Here is a 13,252-nt window from a genome sequence, read left to right as displayed (position 1 = left end):
AGATTTTATATAGTAGGCTAGTTTGTCAGAGTTTGGAAAGTTTTGAGGAGAACTGCATTGTACTGTGTTTGCAAGGGTGTAACTGATATTTCAGTTGCTTTTCAGACCCACATTATAGGCAGGGCAAGATGGACAACACTGTTCTCTGTCGCCCCCTACAGGAAGTAACTGAGATCATTATTGTAAAGTGTTTCTAAGACCCCCCTCCAGAGTCATATCTGCATGTTACTCCCACAGAGCAGAGTGGCGCAGTGGAAGCGTGCTGGGCCCATAACCCAGAGGTCGATGGATCGAAACCATCCTCTGCTAAGCCCTTTCCTGTTTTAGCAAAGACAAGGGTACGTTGCACCTGTAGTACTCACGTTCCTGAAGCACAGACTACTATAACAGTGTCCTTTAGACACACCGCTTAAGATAAGATACTAAAACCTCATGGTCCTCATTTCTACAGAGAAGTTCAGAAGTGGCCGATTCCTTGTTCTACACTTGAGTCAAAGGCTGAATCCAAATGTCAGCACTCCAGACTAGCAGGCTTCGGTTTTGCACACTGTGACATTGATTGAATAATATCATTGTGTTTAGCCCTGCGTCCAACAACATAAGGCCACTTTAATATGTAAATTTAGTAAAAGTAAATTTAGTAAAACAAAGTAAATGTGTCAACCAACAAACTTAATGGCTTGAGAATAATCGGGAAAGCAACGTTGACTTCTGGAAACCAAGGAATTGGCCAGTTCTGTGCTTACCAGCAGAAATGTGTACTAATGAGGAGAGAGTATCTAAACTTTGGAGGTGTGTCTACAGGACATTGTGTTCCAGTGTTTCATGCTTCCGGAACATGAGCTTGTCAGGGGCAACATTCCTTGGTCATTATTAAAGCCAACAAGAGCTTAGCAGAGGATGGTTTCGATCCATCGACCTCTGGGTTATGGGCCCAGCACGCTTCCGCTGCGCCACTCTGCTGAATGAGGATTGACTCGGGATTTTGCTGTGTTGTCTCTAGGCTGGGGGTTTGTGAGATAGAGTAGTCTGCATCACAATAATGAGCCCATTCGTACTTAATGAAAGACCAAGAGAGCAGGGCTGTGATACAGCAAGGGGCAACAGTGTTCTCTGTCGCCCCCTACAGGGAGCCCGTACCACCCCATCCACACAGAGTCACATCTGCATGCCACTCACACAGAGCAGAGTGGCGCAGCGGAAGCGTGCTGGGCCCATAACCCAGAGGTCGATGGCTCGAAACCATCCTCTGCTAAGCCCTTTCCTGTTTTAGCAAAGACAAGGGAATGTTATACCTGCAAAACTCATGTTCTTGAAACAGAAACTGCTGTAACACCGTGTCCTTTAGACACACCTCCTAAGATTATTTACGAGGGGTGCTGGAAGTTGTCACTATTTGTATTCGTATCTGTATTTGATCAACTAACAAAATAATTTGTATTTGTACTTGCACTCATGTAGCCCATATAAGTACTTAAATGAACAGATATAAACACACACAAATGTAAATTCTACTATTTTTTACACAAACACAAAACACTGTAATGCAGTAATGCAGTGTCATGTAGACCCACCACCTAAGTTCAGAAACTAATTTTTGCTCCTCATTTCCACTGACAAGGGACAATGCTATTCATTGAGCAGTTCTATCCAGAAAAATCATTATTTTTCCTGAATGGTCAGCAGAGGGCAGTATTGCAGCAAACTGCTCCACTCCTCTTGCTGCCAATTCACAAGTACAAAACATACACTACTGTAGCAGCCTGAGCAGTCTGAATCAGATTTGGCTGATTCCTTGTTCTGCAGAAGTTAAAGTTGCCTTCCAGGTTATTCTCAAGCCACCAAGCATGCAGACTTAAGAGGCCTATTAACAGCGCAAGAAATGGCCCACTGGGAGCCGTTGAGCTCATTATTGTAATGCAAACTACTCAATCCCCCAAACCCCCATCTTAGAGTCAACACTGCAGCATCCCAAGGCCACCCTCATTCAGCAGAGTGGCGCAGCGGAAGCGTGCTGGGCCCATAACCCAGAGGTCGATGGATTGAAACCATCCTCTGCTAAGCTGTTTTAATTAAAACAAACACAACGGAACTGGTTGCATATGTGAAATTTCTCAAATCAAAAGCAACTACTTGCAAATGAAACATGCATGAGGCAAAATCATATGGAGTTAAAGATCACAAACTGCTTCATGCTATAGCTTTAGGTGTGACTATGCATTCTGTACGTAGGTACTTTTCGACTGTAGTAACCAATACACCTACTCAACTGTCCTCATATACACACAGCATAATATAGGAAGGGACATTGCACTTCATTGAGTTCATTAATATAATGCAGTTCTATGCAGATAAATCATTCTTTTGTCTGAACGGCCAGCAGAGGGCAGAATTGCTCCACAGCACACTGCTTCCACTAACGCTCATCTGGCAACATACAGGCACCACAGAACATTCATTACTGACTTCAACCACCTGAGCAGTTTGAATCAGGTTTTAATTAGGAGTTAGTTAGATTTTGGATAGTTTGGAGGAAAACTGCATTGTATTGTGTTTTCACGGGTGTAATTGATATTAGTTTCAGTTCTTTCTCCCTCTTTGGTGTTTAATTGCATTATTGTTTTCAATTATTCAATCAGTGTTTTTGTTTGTGTCTTGTTTTCCCTTCCTTCTCTGGTTTGAGTAGTGTCATGTTACCTTCGTGTCTATTTGAGTTCTTTGTTTCCCTGACTCGGGTGCTGGTTCCTTGTGTTTCCGCCTGTGTGTTTCTGCTTGTGTTTCTTCCTGTGTGTTTCCCCCGTGAATATCTGCCTCTGTGTTTCTGCCTGAGTGTTTCCTCCTGTGAATATCTGCCTGTGTGTTTCTGCCCGTGTTCTGTTCTGTGAGTTCTGCCCTGCCCTGTTTTAGGATTTTTGGATTTTCTTCTGTTTTCTGTTCTCAGGTATTTTCGTATTTTTGAGAGTTGCCCTGTGTGGCCTCGTTTTTGGTTTCCTGGTTTTTGCTCCCTGTTTTGGAGTCTTTGTTTGAACTTTCCTTTTGAGTTTCCTGTGTTTTACACTCCTGTGACCTAACCCCCGCCTCCTCTGATAGCTGTATATTAATTTCACAGTTAAAAATTTCATATTTATTAAATTCAACGTGTTTTTAATTATCTTTTTTTAATCTTATTTCCATACATACTTACAGTCAAACAGTCATAAATAGTCCATATGTGACAAAATGTAAAATTAAAATTACAAATAGGTGTGTTTTATCTAAAACATTTACTGGATCATATTTCAACAGAGAATAAACCATGGCATACAAAATTATACAAGTATTATAGAAGGTATTTTACAAAAAATATAATGAAAAAAACTTCAAAGGAGAAATGAATGAATGGCTCTCAGTTGGTAGTTCTCAGGTAAGCACATGATGTGCAAACAGAAACAAAATGGTGGAAAGTGAGATGCAGCAGGAGGATCAGGCTACTGAGAGGACGAATTTCTCCACGGTTGTCCTTGTTTTCAGGGGCTCAGCGAGCACAAAGTCCCCCAGACACTCCCACACAAACCTCAGCTGTGAACTCTGCATCTCGGACTCAAAGACTTGGTCAAAACGCTGGCTTTGCTCCTCCGTGAACATGTTCTTCCAGTCCCCAATTTTACCTGACATTCACACACACAGAGATGTTCATGAGTTGGACAGGTTCTGTGGGGCTTCTTTTTAGAAGAAAAACAAGAACATCTTCATCTTTACACAAGCTAAAAAAAAACCCTTTAAAGACAAGAAACACTGTACCACCCAGAATTTGCACCTGAAGCCTTCTGGTCACAGACCCAGTTACCTGAGCACTTCTCCCCAAGGCAAACAGAGCGCTGCCTCACCTTTTCTCATGAACTGGCCCTTGCTGTGGTCCATGATCTCATCTGGAATCTGAATGTAGTTGACCATGGCATTCTCCTTCATCCTGCTGAAACTGCAGTGCCTCTGGGTGCTGTTTAACTCTTCCGCCTGCAGGGGGCACTGTAGGAAAGCACTGATCCTCTCCAGCGAGCCTCTCAGGTCCTTTGCAGGAAAAAACAACAACAAAAAAACAAAAAGCATTTTACACTGTCCCGTGTTATATAAATACATCTCAAGTGAAGGATATGTTCCACAGTCAAAGCTAAAATCCGTCTCCCAAGGCTACCTGTTCTGAAAGAAGACCCATATAGAAACTGTAAGTGTGTACTACTGAAATGTCTCACCTGCCACATGTCCTCATAGGTAATGTAAAAAAAGTTCAAATTGTCTTCTGCTTGACTGGTCCAGCCTCTCACATGATCAAACCAAGACCCATAATGCACTGTAGAAGAGACGTGAGTGTTAAGCTCAAATTCCTTGGGTTTTATCTCAGCACAGAGTGAATCACCAGGAATCAAAAACTATGTCACACAAAACATTTAGAAATGAGTCCACCTACGCGTTCCATCCAGGAAGTTATTGAGAAACTCGCCAAAGGTGCCGGGTTGGGGAAGGAAGTTGGCCATTTTGTGAAAGTGGTCAAACGACACAGCGACCTCCTCCTGGCCACGTAGATTATCTAAGAAAGGAGAAATAGTGTTGAACACACAAAATAAATAAATAAATACATAAATAAATAAAATAAAAGGGCATTCCTAAGGTTTTACGAGTCTTTTTATGACTCTGACTCTTTCACCCAAAATATACCAAGCACTGCAAGGCTATACAGCTGTACTGCTCTACTTACATTGTCATGCCATCATTGCATGACTGATCCACGCAAGATGTGGCAATTTACTGTATAACTACCACATAATTGCAGGGATCACAGTATTGCCAAGCATGTGTAAACCAGTCACCACTTCTTTTTTTAATCTCCAAAGTATGCAAGGAATGAAATGTATAAATGCAAGCATATTCAGACCCTTTGAGCCTAGCAGGGGCACGGAGGAGAATATGATTCAGATGAGTTGTGCTCATCCTCATCCATCTCCTGTCCTTTTCCGTGGTCTTACCTTGGCCTTGGAGCCCTGGAGGGCGGGGGCCAGCAGGTGGTAAGGCAGGTGGGTGGTGATGATTCGGGGGCCCTGGGAGCCCTTCAGCACCTCGGGGCAGTAGTACTGTTCCAGCCAGGGGGCACGGGCCCAGTTGGGTACAGTCTGAGCCAGGGTAGCATCCCCCCGGCTCATCAGCAATGTAAGGGCCTGCTGCATCCAGGTTGTCCCTGTACACACACACACACACACACACACACACACACACAGAGGGCGAGAGAGAAACGTTTGATGACCAGAATCTAATAACCTCTTATTGATTTTGAAGTAACTAGCTGCCTTTATTATGAAATAGCACGCATTCACATTTTCAATTTTTGAAAAGTACCAAAAAAGGTAATATATGATGGAAACGTTTTTATCTTTGCACATTAGCACAATGTTGGCACAACACCAAGTGGTACAATATTATTTATTTCATCCCTCTACTGGATGAATAAAGGGATGTGTATGTTTTTATACCAGCATTCTTTCCTTTTTGGGGATGTCTAACTCTTATGTGAAGTGGATTGCAAGTCCTTATTTTCCTTCTGCATACTTTGGTACGCAGCCATGGTAACTGTGTTGTATGACTTATTTAAGAGACACAGTTTCACTTATATCCTTCCTGGTGACAATAATTGTCCATTATGCCCTACAGTACTGAACGCATTCAACCTTATATTAAATAATAGTACCAATTAACCTCAACCGTCTCTGCCTCTTCTGTGACACAGCATGTCAACCTATTCGTGTACACAACACAGTGTGAAGAAAAAAAAACGTATTTTTTGCACAGAGGGAGATCATTTTAAGACGCATCTTCATATTCGCTTTTTCATCACAGAAAGAGACTTGAAAGCACGAAGATGTAATTTCGGGGCACTCTGTGAAGAGAGACATCAGAGAGTATGAAAGAGAGAGAGGACCTGACTTCACTTCAAAAGGCAGTTTTTTTTTAACCGCACAGGTGAAATCTATACACATTTATGACTTTTTCACATGGGAAAAACAACCAAAATGACACTTTTTATCACATTCAGCAGCCGATCCCTCTCTTACTCATCAGCATCCAATGTGATGTCATTACCTTTTGCGCTGTTTAAGAATTATTTATGTTTCTTCCAGGTCATTCTCTATTTAGCTGGTCTGTAAAGGCAACCTCTGGTTATTTGTCATCTTGACTGCGCGAGAAATAGGACGGGACCTGCAGGTCACGACTCACACACAGCCAGCTCCCTGCTGAACAGTCTCTGGGAAGATCAAGTGCTGACCGACATAAAATAATCTGACTCTTTTGAAAATTCTGGAAAGGAAAGGGCAGAGCACCCGACGACTTGAGAAGGGTCTCAACCGGCTCCCTCTTTTTTTCTTTTTTTTTTTTTGTTTACCACCCGTGACTTACCGGATTTGGGGTAGGTGACGATGAGTGTGTCTGTGTCCTGGAACTGGAAGTCCGTGGCATAGCGCAGGGACTCTTGGGTGTGCAGGTGCCCAGGAAAGGTGATCTGGCGGAAGGTCTCGGTGACATCCAGTCTGGCCATGGCTCATGGCGCTGCAAGCTCGCAGGGGGAGGAAACTGTGGTTAAAAGAGGAATGGCCTAAGGTTTAAATAAGATGAAGAGGATGTGGGAGTTTTCATGGGGCCACCCCGTGCCCTTTAGAGTAAGATGCACGTGTGTGTGTGTGTATGTGTTTGTGTGTGTGTGCGTGTGTGTGTGCACGCCTCCACAGGCAAATTTTTCTCATAAATACAATAAAGTATTCAGTCTCTGACAGTAATTCCCCTAAAATAATTTTCATTGTTTCCTTTCAGTAGAATTCAGTGGGAATTCACTTTTACAGTAAGGGCACAACACGGCTCATTTTACACAAATAAACATATTTTTGACCTTGGAGTGACATTATCCACCCAGTCATCACTAAGCCATTCTTACAAAGTTATTTGTCTCCCCAACAACGGAAAGCCTTTAGCATACTTCAGTTTAACAAATAGCATACTTTACAATAGTTTCCAACAGTCTGTTAGCATTATCAATAGTCCCATGAAATATAAAAAATGTCGGCATAGAAATTGTGAACCATTGTATTGTGATGAAAGATCAGGTTTCTTTTGTGCATTTTATCCCTACAGAGGATGCTATACAACGCTTCATTTTTATTTGACACTTTTATCATTTCTATATGTATGCTTGCATAGGGTCTCTGCATAATTATTATTCCAATGACAATAAAACTGGAGTTCAGTCTGTCTGAAGGGATTGAAATCGCGGGACATTTAGAAAGGGATGAGTTCATGGCTAATTTTACAATGGCTACGTGTCGATTTATAGGAAGTATAAAAGTTAAAAATATGGCCATTGTGGCGACCCTCTGCTGTCTGCACTCTCCTTCCTTCCTCTACGAAGGACGACTCAATATGGTTTTTCCTGCTAAATACAACATCCTTTACTGACTCCTACTCATTGAACCATCACCACCCACACTACTGACCTACGTCACACACCCTACACACCTCAGGTATTTTTGTAAGTATTTTTGTGTTCTTTTGTTAATAAATATTCTTCATTGCAACTGCTTTCTGTGTCTCCCACTTATGTTGTGGCTACCCCTCGCAGTCATAACACCATTAAAAAGCATGCTATCATCCTAAGGCTGTGCCTACCCATCAGCAGAGATTTTACATCTTCCATGTACACACCCAGGACTTAGGGTAAACGTCCCTATTAAGCCCACCAAATCCGCTTTTCAGACATTTTTAATGTATACTGCCCCAATTTAAGTGAGAACATTTTAGTTAAAATGAAAGTCTAATCTCTCATTTGAAGTGTCAATAATTCATTTATACCAATTTCTAATGTTTTTATTGTTTAATTTGTCAAAATATGTGTACCTAATGTACCCTTTAAGCCCATGGGTGTTCCAAATAAGCCCACTTCATGATTTGTTGATAAATAAATATATATTTAAAAAATCTTAACAATACAAACTATTCAAATCTGTAATCTCTTAGCTCTCAATAGCTATTTTCATTTTGTCTCCACTCCTATCCTATGGCCTGTAAATGGCATTTGAAATAGGCATGACCAGACTTTTTGCTGTGTTGTCAACACAGAAAAAGCTAAACTTACAACAAGTCTTCTTTGGAATGTAGCCTATAACTTAAACAAAATAAACAAGAAAGATGTGAACATTTCTGCTATTTCTACTTTCTCCTAGACTAAACGTAGGCCTATGCTCTTTGAGGTGATTGTATCGTTTTAGTAAGGCTATCATTTGCTCCATGCTCCATCTTAGTAGTGTAACATAACATAGGTTATAGGGTGGTCTAAGCTTTATTTTATTTGTTTGTTTCAATCTTTAGCCCACGTTGTGGTTGTCTTTGTTTTACGCTAACAAGTCTTTCATGGCTTTCATCTTGTTTTTGTAGATTTTCAATGACCTCATGATTGCGCAAATAGAATGGTCCAGGTCCCTACAGCCCTGCTTTGCAGAGGATGAACTTGCGCTTCTATCATGCGTGGGCATAAACTGTAGTTCTTTTGTGTTATAGTCATCTTAAACTAAAACTCATCTGAAAAGTAAAGATAAAAATTATTGCTAATGTTAAGATAGAACACAGGCCTATCCAGAATGAATTGACGTATGCAATATCACTGATATTTAAATATGGGTATTAATTATCTGAATTATGGAGCTGATTCATCAGGTGAGGTCAAAATTAGGGAGGAAAATGGTTCAAAGGTCAAAAGGGAGAAAATCCCCATTGAAACACAGTAAAGTGGGCTTAATGGGAACAGGTGGGCTTAAAGGGAACATCAGTGAATTTATGGTTAAAGACAGAATATTTTATTCTACTCACATGACATTAAAAATACAACTATATGAAATAAATCTATATATGGTGCACTAACATAATATGAAAAGTATAAATTGATCATGTAGAGAAGTAATTAGCTATACTCATTTACATCCACCTCAGACAGTGTGATTTTTTTGCTAGAGTCCCCTTTAAGCCCACCAGGTAAAAATGTTAATTAAAAAATAAATAAAGATAAACATACACATTTATTGTCTATTTAACAGTATAATAATATAAACTGCATACAAAAATATAAACTATACATGCTTATCATGCTTTATGTCATTGCAATGAACAATACTATGTAGCTACTGTATTGATGCAGCATGTGGTCTGTTTGCTAACGTGCTAAAACTCATATTTTGATTTCAAAAGACACAATATTTCTAATTCAGGTAATATTCTAACATATGTCTCATTCAAAACACTAATCACTTAAATTTTGATAACAAGTGAGTACTTTCCAAAAACAGGAGTAGAAATATACAAATGTTATTTTCTGAGGGTACCAAAATCACCTAAGTTTTTTTGCAACTTCTTCTGGGATCAGCAGGCACATGCCGCACATGTGCTTCGATAACTCAATATCGACAAATGTGATTGACTTACAATAAAAAGTGTCATTTATGTAACAAGCAGCTTCATTTGAAAAAACATCACACAGCAAAAAATTATGATGTAGTTTTTTTAAATTTGACTCAGAAGTTGCAAGCGGGCTTATATGGTACGTGGGCTTAATAGGGACGTTTACCCTAATTATTTGTTTGACATGATGTCAACATGTTTTGAGTTCCTGTCCTGGCTGGTTTCTGACTTAGACAGCTACAATTTACGTTTCCACATAAGATGCTCGCTCAGCAGGGTGAGTCATGTCAAGGTCCATGACAAAAGGTTTCTTCTCCCACTCTGGATTCAAACCTGTGTTGACAAAAGACACTTTTTGCTTCAGTCCAAATAATGCCACATAGAAAGTATTTTTGTCGCACACAAAAAGCGCCTGTACAAGATCCTGGCCAGAGAGCTGGTGAGGCCCTCCAACATCATAAATAAATCAAGCCTGTGCCTCTTGAAGTACAGCTTCATCACGAACTTATCAAGACCTCATCAGGAGAACACGTTTGGCCAGTGAATGCAGCACTCAGGAGAATAACGTCAGCTGCTGTTGCCGGGTGGCAGTCAGATGTTGCGGCTGTGAAGTTCATTTCCAGGATTCTAGATTTAGCCAAAGAGAACGTAAAACCCAGTGCTCACGCAGCTGAAGTGTGCACTCTGATACAGGAGGGAGAGCGGAGCGTCTCCAAACCCAAATGGAAATCCAAGACGTGGAAATGTAGGGAATTTCCTTAAATGACATATATGGACAAAAGAGAAAATGCCACATATTAAATCCATATAGAGTCCCTGTATATGAAATGTATGAAATATTGGAACATTTTCATATACGTATGCAAGTCATTGTTATATGTTATTCATCCATCCATCCATCTATTATCTATATCCGCTTATCCTGAGCAGGGTCATGGGGGGTGCTGGAGCCTATCCCAGCGTGCATTGGGGGAGAGGCAGGAATACACTCTGGACAGGTCACCTGTCACAGGGCACACACACCATTCACACCTATGGGCAATTTAGAGTCTCCAAATAGCCTGTCTGCATGTCTTTGGACAGTGGGAGGAAACCCACGCCGAGATTTTAACCCAGAACCTCCTTGCTGTGAGGTGACAGTGCTACCCACTGCACCACCGTGAAATGCACATATATAACAATATATAAAAAGGAATCATTTATTATTACTTTTCTGTTTGAGAACCTATCTGAACTTAAAATTATCTCAAGCGCCTGTCTGAAATAAAAACCACTATCAATCAACCCACAGGCCAGACCTTGAGCTAGACGGGAAGTCAAATTGTGGACAGAGCATGAATTCACAAGAATGTCATTCGACACCCTTCAATTTCCCGGTTATCTTCTCATCTGCTTTATCTCTGACGCCATAGATTAAATGCCAGTGTATTTAATAGGTGTGAGACGCCACATCAGCAACTTGAAACAAGAATAGGCAGCTTATATTTGTGTCTACAGTACCTCTCTGTCTGTGCTCAGATGAGAGGTGAATAAGTCTCCACCCATTTTGGAGCTCAACAGCCGGTCATGAAAAGCTGGACGATCGTGTGTGATCACGAGCACTGTAATGTTGAACGAGTGAGCGAGAGAGTGAATGTGTGTGTGATGCACCTCACTGCAGATAATGTTGATGTGAGTACAGTGTGATAGACACACACACACACACACACACACACTGATCACACAACCCACAGGTACTATAGATCTATCGCTTACTGCAGGGGTAATTCCACACAATGTGATGAAGGCAGAAGTGGGGCATAATGTTTGTCGGTGTGACTAGAGCAAACAGACAGAAATTACAAAAAAAGTTTACAGGTCAACTCTACCAGAAAACGTTATTTTGCATTTTTCTTTTTGGTTTGTTTGTTTCACTATCTCAGGAAATGGTTGGAGACGCTTTCCTCTAGCTCATAGCATTGTGTATAAACACATGTTCTCACAGATGCATTTGGATAAGCACGTGAGCATAATGTGTCAGTTTTTGAAATAGGAAAGGTCTCTGCGACGGAAAAGGTCCGCTTTGCTTTGAGTTTTCAAGGGTAAGCTGAACGGTGCCCTCCCGAAATACCACATTTCTGTTATCAACCACATTGAGCTACACTAAGTTAAAGCCATTTTTCTCAGTTTTACCCTTTGCGTAGTTACTGCAGTTAGGCTTTGTAGGGCAGTATAGTCATTATGGAATTGTGTTTTTAGATATTATGTTGCCTGCTCATTCAGGTTAAGATATAAATCCAAATGTTTTGGTTATTGTGGTTATTGTGACCACACGCTTGGCACAAAAAGCCTATTCTGCCTTTGAAACCATTTGGTCAATGCCCGACAACCCCAATTGTACGTGCTGAAGCTTGGTTGGGCAACAACTGCTCAGCCAATCAGAGACCTGGAGGCCATTTTCCATTGCAGTCGTTTTGCAGATACTCCTACCCAGAGTAATCCATAAGAGAACAGAAGTGCATTCAGCTGATCAATACAAGCAAGAGTGTCAGACCTGTTCAATAACATTCCCAAAGTAGTGATTGCTAATGTAGCATCACTAAAGCATTAATTAAAGGTTAATCATGCTGACCAAGAACCAAAGTACAAATCCTGAATACTTGCTGATTACTTCCATAAGCAGCTGTTAAGAGCTTAATAACTCAAATTCATACATAAGACAGGAGTGCTTGGGAGTGGGGATGGGAGACAGAGAACAATGATTATCTGTTACATATAAATAAGCAATCAATTAATTAGTTACATGCAATTATGTTAAATTCATATGATAAAACCTGTTTGCACTGTAAAGGTGTCATTGTCCCACATAAAAGTATATTCAGTCATGATATACTGAAAATAAACAACATTTTATGAATTTGACAGAAGAAAAGACTTTCTCGGCAGCAAGAGGCATAGAGCCCAGCTGTTTTTCCCTTTATCAAGATTGCCGCACATTGCACCCCACCCATTAGATAAGACTGAGACTGAGATAAGGCCTTTTCTGTGGCAGACCTGTAATTCACTGTTCGGCCATTCTCAGCCATAGGAAGCTTCAAAGCGCACGCCCAGCATAGCCATGGAGATAAGACAGATCAGGAACTGCGGGAATGGCCACGGAAGGTGTGAATCTGTGTGTCTGAGTGTGAATGTGGGTCTACGTTTGTGTTTGTATGTCAGAGGGGTGTCCATCCCCCCTCCTCTCATTCACTAGATAATATGTACATTTTTTTTTTTTTTTAGTTGGGCAAACTTTATTTTCGTTTGACTACCCCCCAAACCCCCCCCACCCCTTCCCCCCTTGGCAGGACAGGAGACCTGCTCACCCCTGGAGACGGGGACAAGTCCTGAGGGCCATTACCAACACATCGAGGACAAAGGACCCGATACCACAAACAGTTCCCCAAGTCGTGAAAGCCCTCTTACTGTTGCCACACAGCATGGAGAAAACCTGGGGCAGAACAATGGACTTGCCCCGCCACCCTGTGAAAAGGAGAAATCCAGTACAGACCGCTGGACTCTCTTCCAAAAAGATGGACTATAGTTTCAGGACAGTAATCAAAGGTGAACTTTGATTGGTATAATTGAAGCATGCACTTTGTAAATGCCAATGCCTTGTCTGTGTCATGTCAGGTAGCCCCCGCCCCTTCCCTTGTCTTTCTTAGTTTTCTGAAAATGGAAGCTTCCTTTTAGATGCATATTGCTGTGAAGGGTTTATCACCTACAGGGGTGGCAATCAATCCTTCGCAGAGAGGGAATGTCAGACACT

At 41.2% G+C, this 13,252-nt stretch overlaps 1 non-coding gene and 1 pseudogene across 1 annotated transcript; one reads left to right on the top strand and one right to left on the bottom strand.

The window, feature by feature from the left end:
• Window positions 1-237: 237 nt before the first annotated feature.
• On the top strand, window positions 238-309 carry trnam-cau. The gene has a single exon. It is a non-coding gene; the product is annotated as a tRNA-Met (tRNA).
• A 2,814-nt stretch (window positions 310-3,123) lies between these two features.
• LOC118228073 lies at window positions 3,124-6,638 on the bottom strand (annotated as a pseudogene).
• Window positions 6,639-13,252: the final 6,614 nt, after the last annotated feature.

Source organism: Anguilla anguilla, chromosome 5 (genome assembly GCF_013347855.1).
Source record: "Anguilla anguilla isolate fAngAng1 chromosome 5, fAngAng1.pri, whole genome shotgun sequence".
In the NCBI taxonomy this organism is placed as follows: Eukaryota; Metazoa; Chordata; class Actinopteri; order Anguilliformes; family Anguillidae; genus Anguilla; species Anguilla anguilla.
The sequence above is the reverse complement of the archived record's forward strand: the minus strand, read 5'-3'. Positions and strand labels throughout refer to the sequence as shown.